This window comes from Colobus angolensis, unplaced genomic scaffold (genome assembly GCF_000951035.1).
Source record: "Colobus angolensis palliatus isolate OR3802 unplaced genomic scaffold, Cang.pa_1.0 Scaffold89, whole genome shotgun sequence".
In the NCBI taxonomy this organism is placed as follows: domain Eukaryota; kingdom Metazoa; phylum Chordata; class Mammalia; order Primates; family Cercopithecidae; genus Colobus; species Colobus angolensis.
Window position 1 is genome coordinate 1,741,295 of NW_012122820.1, and position 7,954 is coordinate 1,749,248.

At 46.0% G+C, this 7,954-nt stretch overlaps 2 protein-coding genes across 2 annotated transcripts in view; one reads left to right on the forward strand and one right to left on the reverse strand.

Annotated features, from left to right (window-relative positions):
- The window catches only part of RAD52 (RAD52 homolog (S. cerevisiae)), a 117,774-nt gene extending 110,869 nt beyond the window's left edge, over positions 1-6,905 (reverse strand). Inside the window, exon 1 of the mRNA XM_011931007.1 lies at positions 6,677-6,905. The gene's annotated coding sequence lies outside the window, so the exon portion shown is untranslated. The remainder of the gene's footprint in view (positions 1-6,676) is intronic.
- A 444-nt stretch (positions 6,906-7,349) lies between these two features.
- The window catches only part of ERC1 (ELKS/RAB6-interacting/CAST family member 1), a 580,149-nt gene continuing 579,544 nt past the window's right edge, over positions 7,350-7,954 (forward strand). Inside the window, exon 1 of the mRNA XM_011931005.1 lies at positions 7,350-7,471. The gene's annotated coding sequence lies outside the window, so the exon portion shown is untranslated. The remainder of the gene's footprint in view (positions 7,472-7,954) is intronic.

Genomic DNA, 7,954 nt, shown 5'->3' on the forward strand with positions numbered 1-7,954 from the left:
TTTTTGAGACGGAGTTTCCCTTGTCGCCCAGGCTGGAGAGCAATGGCGCAATCTCGGCTCACTGGAACCTCTGCCTCCCAGATTCAAGTAATGACTCTCCTGTCCCGGCCTCTTGAGTAGCTGGGAATACAGGTGCCCGCCACAATGCCCAGCTAATTTTTGTATTTGTAGTAGAGACAGGGTTTCTCCACATTGGCCAGGCTGGTCTTGAACTCCTGACCTCAGGCGATCTACCTGCCTTGGCCTCCCAAAGTGCTGGGATTACAGGCATGAGCCACCACATTCGGCCGGCCAAATCTTGGATCCTCACATGACCTTTTATCTGATGTGTGTCCCTGGTATCTCTTCCTCTTCTTATAAGGACACCAGTCCTACTGGATTAGATACCATTCTTATGACTTATTTAACTTTCATTACCTCTTTAGGGCCTCATCTCCAAATATAGTCACACTGTGAGTCAGGGCTTCAACATATGAATTTTGGAGGAACATAATTCAGTCTTTAACAGTGTAATGGATGCAGACAAGTTTTAAAATATTTATTTATTGTGGTAAAATGTAAATAACACTTACTATTTTAACTATTTTTTAGTGTATAGTTCTGTGGCATTAAGTACATTCATAATCATCTGCAGCCATCACCCTTATCTTCTCCAGAAATGGTTCTTCTTCCCAAACCGAAACTCTGTACCCATTAAACACTCCTTCTTCCTCCTCCCCCATCCTCTGGCAGCCACCATTACGATTTCTGTCTCTATGTTTTTTTTTTTTTTCGAGACAGAGTTTCGCCCTTTTGCCCAGGCTGGAGTCAAGTTGGGCAATCTCGGCTCACTGCAACCTCTGCCTCCCAGGTTCAAGCAATTTTCCTGCCTCAGCCTCCCGAGTAGCTGGGATTACAGGTACCTGCCACCACGCCCAGCTAATTTTTTTGTATTGTTAGTAGAGATGGGGTTTCGCCATATTGGCCAGGCTGGTCTTGAACTCCTGACCTCAGGTGATCCACCCGCCTCAGGCTCCCAAAGTGCTAGGATTACATGCATGAGCCACCGTGCCTGGTCCTGTCTCTATAAATTTGATTACTTTAGGTACCTCATATTAATATAATCATATCTATAGTTTCATGATTGGCATATTTTACTTGGTGTAATGTCTGACATGTGGCATGTCAGAATTTCCTTCTTTTTTAAGGCTGAATAACACACACACACACACACACACACACACAAATATATATATATATTTTGAGATGGAGTCTTGCTCTATCGCCCAGGCTGGAGTGCAGTGGCGCGATCTCAGCTCACTGTAAGCTCTGCCTCCCGGGTTCATGCCATTCTTCTGTCTCAGCCTCCCGAGTAGCTGGGACTACAGGTGCCCACCACCACGCCCAGCTTATTTCACTTTATTTTACTTTATTTTGAGACAGAGTCTCGCTCTGTCACTCAGGCTGGAGTACAGTGGCCCAATCTCGGCTCACTGCATGCTCTGCCTCCCGGGTTCACACCATTCTCCGCGTCAGCCTCCAGAGTAGCAGCTGGGACTACAGGCGCCAGCCACCACAGCCGGCTAATTTTTTGTATTTTTCAGCAGAGACGGGGTTTCACTGTGTTAGCCAGGATGGTCTTGATCTCTTGAATTCGTGATCCACCCACCTTGGCCTCCCAAAGTGCTGGGAGTACAGGTGTGAGCCACCATGCCTGGCCACACCCGGCTAATTTGTTGTATTTTTAGTAGAGATGGGGTTTCACTGTGTTAGCCAGGATGATCTCGATCTCCTGACCTCGTGATCCGCCTGCCTTGGCCTCCCAAAGTGCTGGGATTACAGGCGTGAGCCACGGCGCCCGGCCAATACAAAAGTTTTATATTTTGATGAAGTCCAATTAGTTTTATTTTTTTGGAGACAGGATCTTGGTCTGTCACCCAGGCATAAAGTACACTGGCACAATCATGGTTCACTACAGCCTTGATCTGCTGGGCTTGAGGAATCCTTCTGTATCAACCTCACAAGTAGCTAGGACTACAGGTGTGTGCCAACACGCCCAGCTAATCTTTTACATTTTTTGCAGACATAGGGGGTCTCTTTATGTTGCTCAGGCTGGTCTTGAATCCTGGGCTCAAGTGATCCTCCTGCCTTGGCCCCACCAAAGTGCTGAGTGTACAGGCATGAAGTCACTGTACCTGGTCTCAATTTTTTTCTTTTGTTACTTGTCCTTTGGTCTCATAGCTAAGAAACTATTGCCTAATCCAAAGTCATGAAGATGAAGATTTATACCTATATTTTCTTCAATGAATATTTTAGCTTTAGCTTTACATTTAGGTTTTTGATTCATTTTGAACTAATTTTCATATATGTGACATATGGGTTGAACTTCATTCTTTTGCATGTGATATACAACTGTTCAAGCACCACTTTTTAAAAAAAATTATTTATTTATTTATTTGGAGATGGAGTCTTGCTGTGTTGCCCAGGCTAGAGTGCAATGGCACAATTTTGGCTCACTGCAACCTCCAGCTCGTGGGTTCAAGCGATTCTCCTGCCTCAGCCTCCTGAGTAGTTAGGATTACAGGTACCCACCACCATGCCCGACTAATTCTTGTATTTCACTATCTTGGGCAGGCTGGTCTTGAACTCCTAATCTGGTGATCCACCCGTCTCAGCCTCCCAAAGTGCTGGATTATAGGCCTGAGCTAACATACCCAGCCTTTTTTTGTTGTTTTTTTTTTGAGATGGAGTTTCACTCTTGTTGCCCAGGACGGAGTGCAATGGCGCAATCTTGGCTCACTGCAACCTCCGCCTCCCAGGTTCAAGTGATTCTCCTGCCTCAGCCTCCCGAGTGGCTGAGATTACAGGCATGTGCCACCACATCTGGCTAATTTTGTATTTTTAGTAGAGATGGGGTTTCTCCATGTTGGTCAGGCTGGTCTTGAATTCCCGATCTCAGGTGATCCACCTGCCTCGGCCTCCCAAAGTGCTGGGATTACAGGTGTGAGCCACTGGACCTGGCCTTGTTTTTAAAATAGAGGCAGGCTCTTCTTACGTTGCCCAGGTTGGCTTTGAACTCCTGGGCTCAAGCAATCCTTCTGCTTCCCAAAGTGCTGGAATTACAGGAGTGAGCCACCACATCCAGCCTGCTTTCACTTTTGAGACAAGGTCTCATTCTGTTGCCCAGGCTGGAGAGCGGTACCATTATAGTGCATTGCAGCCTTGAACTCCTAGGCTCAAGGGATCCTCCTGCCTTAGCCTCCCAAGAAGCTAAGGACTGCAGGTGTGTGCCACCATTCCCGGCTAATTTTTAAATTTTTTTTGTAGAGACAGGGTCTTGCTGTGTTGCCTGGGGTGGTCTCTGACTCCTGTCCTCAAGTGATCTTCCGGTCTCGGCCTCCAAAACTGTTGGGATTACAGATGTGAGCTACTGTGCCTGGCCTAAACTGTTTTAATGATAGCAAGACTATCTATGCTTCAGTAATAGGTTGGGTGTAAAAGTTGAAACCCTTAAAAGCAGCAGCTTCTCTGCTTTTTTTAAATCATAGTAACTAACTGTTCTGTTTAATTTTCTCTTTTCCGGGAGTTTTCTCTCTCAGAACTTCTTTCCTTCTGTTCCAATCTAACTTAGCTCCTGGGACTTCCCTTTACTGTTTTCCTGAATTGTATCTTGTGATTACTGGATGTTGTCAGATACCCTGATTTCTCCCTCATTTTGCTTGAGCACACGTTTAAGTAACTCTTTTTTTAAATTTACTTTTATTTTTTGAGACGGAGTTTTGCTCATTGCCCAGGCTGGAGTGCAATGGCACAATCTCGGCTCACTGAAACCTCCGCCTCCCAGGTTCAAGCGATTCTCCTGCCTCTGCCTCCTGAGTAGCTGGGATTACAGGCGCCTGCTACCATGCCAGGCTAAGTTTTGTAGTTTTAGTAGAGACGAGGTTTCACCATGTTGGCCAGGCTGGTCTTAAACTCCTGACATCGTGATCCACCCGCCTTAGCCTCCCAAAGTGCTGGGATTACAGGCATGAGCCACCATGCCTGGCCCGCCACTTTGATTTTTTTTCTTTTATGAGCTCCTTTTCTTCCTCTTTGGAAACTTAGAATCTTCTTTATATTTAGAGTTTAAACATTTTGCATGGTTGAATTTTTTTTTTTCTTCTACTTCTGTACTAGTGGATTCTTTCAGTTCTAGGAAATTTTCTTGCATTATTTTTTTCAATAATTTTCTGTCCTTCATTTACTTTTCCTCTTTCTCACATAATATTAGTCCTGTTGAATTGATTCTTCATCTTATTTTCTCTCACAATTTCCACCTCTTTGTATATTTATTCTGTTTTTTTTTTTTTTTTTTTTTTTTCGGAAACTCATATTAGCCATTAAAAAATTTCCTTTTCTTTCCTTCAATATTGATTGAGCTCTTTTTTTTTTTTTTTTTTTTTTTTTTTTTTTTTACTGAGACAGGGTCTGGCTCTGTTGCCCAGGCTGGAGTGCAGTGGTGTTATTTCAGCTCACTGCAACCTTGCAACATCTGCCTCCTGGGCTTAGGCCATCCTCCCACCTCATTCACCTGAGTAGCTGGGATTACAGGCATATGCCACCACACTTGGCTTATTTTTGTATTTTTTTTTTTGTAGAGATAGGGTTTTGCCACGTTGCCCAGGGTGGTCTTAAACTCCTGGGCTCAAACTATCTGCCTGCCTTGGCCTCCTAAAGTGTTGGGATTACATACGCGAGCAACAGCACCCAGCCCTATTTTTTTTTTTTGAAATAAGGTCTCTTGCTCCGTCACCCAGACTGGGGTGAAGGCTCCTAATGTGTTGGGATTACAGGCGTGAGCCACTGCACCCGGCCCTATTTTCTTTTTCTTTTCTTTTTTGAAGTCAGGTCTCTTGCTCTGTCACCCAGGCTGGGGTGCAGCATCACCATCCTGGCTCACGGCTCCCTTGACCTCCCAGGATCAGGCAATACTCCCACCCCAGCCTCCTGAGTAGCCAGGACCACAGGTGCACATCACCAGACCCGGTTAAGTTTTAAAACAGTTTTTACAGAGACAGGGTCTCACTATGTTGCCCAGGCTCCTTCTATTTTCTTTAAAAGTTCAGTGACTTTATCTTTCAATATTTTAATTAAATTTATAATTTCGCAATTTATTTTAAATTTCAAGATCTACTTTTAAACCTTCGATTGTTACTTCATCTGAGTATGCTAGTATACTAATTAAGTTTTCCTTTCTACATTCTCTGAGGTTTCTGTTTATCTCCCCCACACTCCATGTTGGAGACTTCTCTTAAAAATCTAATAACGCTTAGTTGTCTGTTCGTACATAAGATGAGGCAGTTGGAATGCTGATGGGGAGTCTTGTGAACTTGGGAGGTGTCTTAGTCCATTTTATGTTGCTATAAAGGCATGCCTGCGGCTGGGTAATTTATAAAGAAAACGGGTTTATTTAGCTCACAATTCTGCAGGCTGTACAAGAAGCAAGGCACCAGCATCTGCTCAGTTCTGGTGAGGGTTTTCGTGCTGCATCAAAACATGGCGGAGAAGGTCAAGGAAAAGCGTCTGTGCACATGCAAAGAGAAATCAAACCCGAGGTGAGTCCTGGCTTTACAACCAACCACTCTCGAAGGAACAAATCCATTCTCCTGATAACCAATGTAGTTTCGCAAGTGTGAGAACTCACTACTGTAAGAATGACAACAAGTCCTTCATGAAGAATCTGCCCCCATGACCCACACACTTCCCATCAGGACCCACTTCCCAATACTATCACACGGGTAATCAAACTTCAACATCGATGTGGTCGAGACAAAAATACCACATCCAAACCACAGCAGGAAGTTCCTGCCAACTTGCCCAACTTCACTTTACAGTGGGTGGGTAGGAAATCAGCTATTGTGCTAGGATAAAGAATGCTTTACTCTTAGGCCATTCAATACTCAGTTAGCCCAAATCTCCCCAGATTATCAGAATACTTAATTTTAGCCTGGGATAAGTGCCTAGATATTGTATCTGAGACAGAGGGAGAGTTCTGCTCTTCCTCATATAGACCTTTATTTAGTCTCCCTGTTCTCAACCCTGCTTCTCACTCTTGCTCTGTCTTGTAGGTATCTCCAAATCTCGGTCTCCCTAAAGCAGTTCTGTGCTGACAGGCCCCCCTTCCTTTCTGCAGCACCCTCTACACCCATTCCACATTATGGTTTTCTTCATTTTATTTTGTCAGACCACACTTACTTTTCACATGTCGAATTGAAAAACAATTATCTTCCGATGCCCCCCTTCTCCTTTTCTATTTTGTATCATTTTTATTTATCATCATTTTATGGGGTCTCAGGAAGAAGAGGCAGTAAATACATGTGCTCGGTTAGCTAGCTTTAACAAAAAATCCTAAATGTAGGTTTTAAAAAAGATGTCTGGAGCAGGGTAGGAAATAATTGTTGCCAGTGTGGTGGCAAAAAATAAAAAATAAAAATCTAAATCTGTGTTAGGACAGTATTTCTGTGTATAACATAGCACTTAGCAACTTAACTCTCCAGATCCACATATTTTAAGGACACGATGCATCTCAGACACCTACTTCAAACCTCACTTTACAGTTAAGACCACAAGTAGAATGATTTGCCTGAGGCCACACAAGTAGACAGTGGGAGAATGAGAATAGAAAGATCTATTGACTCCCAGTTCAATTTTCTCTTACCTTACCACACTGCTAGGGAGTAACAAGATGGGCAGATCACGAGTCAGATGAGAAAAGTCAAAGGATGACTTTTCCTGGGTAAATAGCCGGATGTCCAAGAAATGAAATGCTGGTCTGGCAGCACATCGTTTAACAGTTGGTAGTCATATGTGGGAAGTACTGAAGGGAGAGATGACAGCAGGCCCAGGAACTGCAGTGATCCAAGTGCATGTCGATCCTGGGAGGGAACAATTAGAGTCTGGGCAGGATGGAAAACAGTAGAAACTGGTGAGTGAATGAATGTGAACGCAGAGGAGCGACTGGAATTTGTTAGTGGGATTATGAGGCAGTGGTTAATTACGGTGGTTAATTACGGTGGCGGAGGTAAGTAGGAGTAAAATGATGGCTTTTAACTCCTTTTAAGGACACCGAGAATTATTTTAATAAACACTGAAAGGCTGGGAATAAATATAATTCACAGCATTCTCACTTTCTTGGTTTAGAGATAGCTTATCTACATCCTTAAATTAATGGCTGTAGCTACCCTCTGCATGGCTCCAAAAAAAAAAAAAAAAACCCAAACCGCCTGCGAGTCTGCAAATCGGGTTGCACCAGGCCCCGGCCGCCCGCCGACTCGCCTAGCTGTCGGAGGCCAAATAAACAGCTCCCGAAGCCGCGTTTGGCACAGCGCAGGGTCGGAACGTGGACACTAATTTCCGCCCACGCTCCCCGCGTCCTGGCCGGATCACCACAGAACACGACGTCCATTGCTGGGGTCCTCGGCGATGCCCGTGTGCGCAGCCCCGCGAGTCTCAGGTCAGATGACCACTAATTTCGCGGCCACGTTCCGCCAAGCTAAGGGGCAAAAAACCAGCTTTCGTCGAACAAAGCGTGCCCCCAGCAGCCGGGGTCGGTCCCAGCGCTGCTCCCGCGGCGCTTGGCGGCCCCGGGCGTGGGTAACGGGCCACGAGAAGAAGGGGGTGGGGCGCCACTTAGGTTCGGGAAGACGCCAAGCGGCTCCTCGGGCTTCCAGCGTCCACTTCCTACGGCAAGCAGGAAGAGACAAGCGCCGCCCTGCGCTCGCGGAGCCGACCCCGGCTCTCCCCTCCCGGGGCCGCAGGGGTCCTGTGTGTGCGTGTGTGAGTGTGTGTACGCAGGGACGCTCCGCGCCCATCGCTCTGTTTCGGTGCTGATCCGCCGCCGTGGCGCCGAATTTCCCCCGCTTCCCAGTTCCTCACCCGCGTGCCCCAGAAGGCGCCCGGAGGCCCCCCGGCCGCCGCGTCACGCTCCCGGGAGGCT